We start from the raw sequence: 3,679 nt of genomic DNA, 5'->3' as shown, positions 1-3,679 counted from the left end.
TTTTAATAATATAGTTTCTGTTTATGCTTCAATCAATATGATAAACAGATTATTATTTTTACAATCACAGTAGTAGCTTTATGAATATACTCAAATTAATATATGAATTTATATTATCTTATCGTGAATAAAGTTATCTTACCCCAAACCATGAATATGATTATATCATATTCTAATATTGTCTAGGTTCAAAACTGGCATCTAATTCAAAATATGTGATATGATCTATTATCAGCTATGGTACTCAATTGTCCGTGTTTGCCCATCTTTTAGATCTAGATACAACAAGATTATAATTTAGCTTTCGGAATATTTTGAACACCACCAGTAATTGATCTCATTTGAACAATAGGAATAGACTTACCCATCTTTTATTCAAGAATCATTATATTAATTGAATTGTAAGTTATATGTATATGTGATCATTTATAGTTTTCTAAGTGTTTAATCATGGCATCCGAAGTAACAATTGAAGAAGAAATAGATCAAAATATTATTCCTTCTTCAATTGTTACTTCAGAGATCATAAGTAACTTGTACAGCCACATGTACCTAAGGAGTTTACATACTCAAGATTGAAAACCTTCTATAGAATTACCCATATGCATCTTATAAACTCCGCACATCCAAAAACCCTAATTTACTGAATTGTAAATTAAATGTTTTTGTGAATGTTCATAGTTTTTCCATGTGTTTTATCACGTCATCTGAGGTAACGATAGAAGAAAAAATATATCAAAATCATTCCTTCCTCTATTGTTACATCAGAGATTGTAATAAGTTGAACAGGCACACATATACATTAGCTCTCATGTTCAAGATTAAACACTTTCTAGATATTTACCAATGCATGTTTTATTTAATTACTTATAATTAAGTTTATATTGCACATAATTCGCAATTGTAATAATTTTAAATTTTGGTTAATAGGTTTTCAATCTTTATCAGCATTTCCCTATAGATAAATATAATTCGTCAAAAGTTACTTAAGACTTATCTGAATTATCTATGATAAGACTGATTTGGCACACTTTAACAGTGGCTGAGAAAAAGCTGAAATTTGGATGGCCCTTTTTAGGTAAAAAATAAATTGATTGATTAGAGAAAAAAACATGACTTAGAACAAAATAGAAACGCAAAAAAGTACATTAATTTCTACTAATAAAGAACATTGCATGTAACCTGACCCCAATATCAAACCTAGCATTAAAATAAATAATAATATAAAAAAGAAGAATTATCAAAACTAAGTGCAAAGAAAAAAATATAAAAATAACAATAAAAAGTACTAATTGTAAATAAAACTTACACAAAGAAAACTAACCACTAGAACTCGACACGAATGCGATGCACAAAAAATGGCGATACGACCTTTTGACAGCTAAACATTTTCAATGACAACTTCAGTATATAAGTATGTTAAGGCAGCGAATTTTTTTTGACACGTATATCAATTTTCAAAGACAGCGTTTTCTAAAACAAATTTCTTTATAATGTAATTAAATAGAAATGCAATGTGAATAAATTTGAGTATGAAAACAAATTAATCAACAACACAATTTCCTTGTTTTATTTATAATGTTGGCATTCTAATAAATTAAGTTATTATGAGAAAACTTCATTACAGTGATGTGTCAAGCTCCTGTCAAAATAAATTGAAAATCTGTTTGTGATAAAAATTGTTTTTTCTATAAAAATAGCATAATTTAGGAAACTATATCGAAAAAATAATAAATTTTTAAGTGGCCCTTTAATATCTTCTAGAATTAAATATGGCAACCGTACCCCTTATGTTTGCTGAAGATGACCTAGAAGGTGGTGGAAAAGAAGGTTCAATCGAGGTAATATAGCATATAGAAAAATTTAAATTAATATCTTATGTACTAAGTTATATAATTATGACTCCTATGCATAGAATGACTTTGCATATAACAATAACGTTATTAATGCATCTGTTCGTGTGAGACTTGGATTCATTCGAAAAGTCTATGGACTACTTACAGTTCAGTTGTTATTGAGCTTGCTGGTGGGCATAGCCTGCCAAATTGAGCCTGTACAAGGAATTGTTAAAGCAAAGTTTGTATCACTAATTGTATTAATACACATTATTGCAATAATTTATTTGTTTTTATTAATGCGTTTCTTTAGTGACTGGCTCGTATTAGTCTGCATGATCAGTAGCATTGGTGTGCTGGTTGCTCTTCATATCAAGAGAAAGGAAACACCAACTAATTTTATTCTGTTAACAATTTTCGTGAGTATTCCGTTCAATATTCCTGGAAATTCTAGCTTCAATGCGTTTAAATATTAATTATGACTAACTTTTTAGACAATTACAAACTCCATCAGTGTGGGTGTGCTAGTAACACATTTTAAAGCTAGTTTAGTACTTCAAGCTATTGCAATTACTTGTGTGTTGTTATTGGTATAACACTCTTTACATTACAAAACAAACTGGATTTATCAATGCTCCCAGCAGCGTTAGTATTTCATAATATTTTCAATCTAGCATTACCTATAATATTTTAAGCTATAATTATGATTTTAGATTGTTTACTGGACTTTGCTGCTTATTGGTTGGTGGTATCATTCAGATATTCACTCATTCAACTATTTTTGAATTAGTGTTATGCAGTTTTGGTGCACTAATATTCAGCTTGTTTTTGCTTTATGACACGCATGTTATGATGACGACATTATCACCAGAAGAGTATATTTTGGCCACAATTAACTTGTACTTAGATATTGTCAATCTATTCATATATATTTTAAGAATTCTGCAAGCAGCAGACAGGGGTTAAATCATATGTGATAAAATATAAATGGTTCAAAATTCTATATTGTATTATTTATATATTTAAAAGTCTTAAAAATGCCTTGTTTATTTATATTGTATGTTTTCATTTATTGTATATAGTTTATTTTGTTATTTTATGGCCAAGATTAATAAATTCAAAATTAATATGCAGCATTTCTTTTTGTATTTTATGTTAAGATTAATAACAGTTTTTATTTGAATTTATTTTGTATTAACTAAATAGGTACAATATTAAATACAATTATTCAGGTATATCTCTCTAATTTTTAATGTTTACAGTCAGAAAATATATCATCTACAATTTTTATTGGTGATTTTTTTCATTATTCATATTGTGATGCCTTAATGATATTTTATTTTGACAAATAATTTTTCTTTACATAATAACTGTATAATGAGTGCTATCCAAATATATAATTTAACATAAACATTTAAAATTTAAGCTAAAATATTTCAATAAGAGTAAAACAATCATTACCATTTTGTATTTTAAAATAATGAAAAATATGTTAATTTATGGTCACTTTTTCTTGATAAAAATTCTAATAATATCATTCATAAATAAGTAATAATGTACAATAAACTTAAAAGTAAGTAACACTATACAAAAATTAAAATTAACAAAAAAATCAACAATGCACAATGACACTACAAATATACATAAATGCTGCTTAAATATTTAAACAAGGAATATTAGCAGCCACATACACATAACATTCAATTAAACAATCTTTCTATATACAATTCTTACAAATAGTTCCTTTATATAATATAAATATTTTCATCACAAAATTTAAGCTGTAAGAAATCAATATATATATATATATATATATATATATATATATATATATATATATTGAT

General features: G+C 26.2%; 1 pseudogene; it reads left to right on the top strand.

Annotated features, from left to right (window-relative positions):
* Positions 1–1,741: 1,741 nt before the first annotated feature.
* On the top strand, positions 1,742–2,801 carry LOC113370975 (annotated as a pseudogene).
* The last annotated feature ends 878 nt before the right edge of the window (positions 2,802–3,679 follow it).

This window comes from Ctenocephalides felis, unplaced genomic scaffold (assembly GCF_003426905.1).
Source record: "Ctenocephalides felis isolate EL2017-DRISC unplaced genomic scaffold, ASM342690v1 CF-g0.4_SCAFFOLD_01492, whole genome shotgun sequence".
NCBI classification, from domain to species: domain Eukaryota; kingdom Metazoa; phylum Arthropoda; class Insecta; order Siphonaptera; family Pulicidae; genus Ctenocephalides; species Ctenocephalides felis.
Note: the sequence above shows the minus strand (reverse complement) of the source record. Positions and strands in the feature narration are given on the sequence as shown.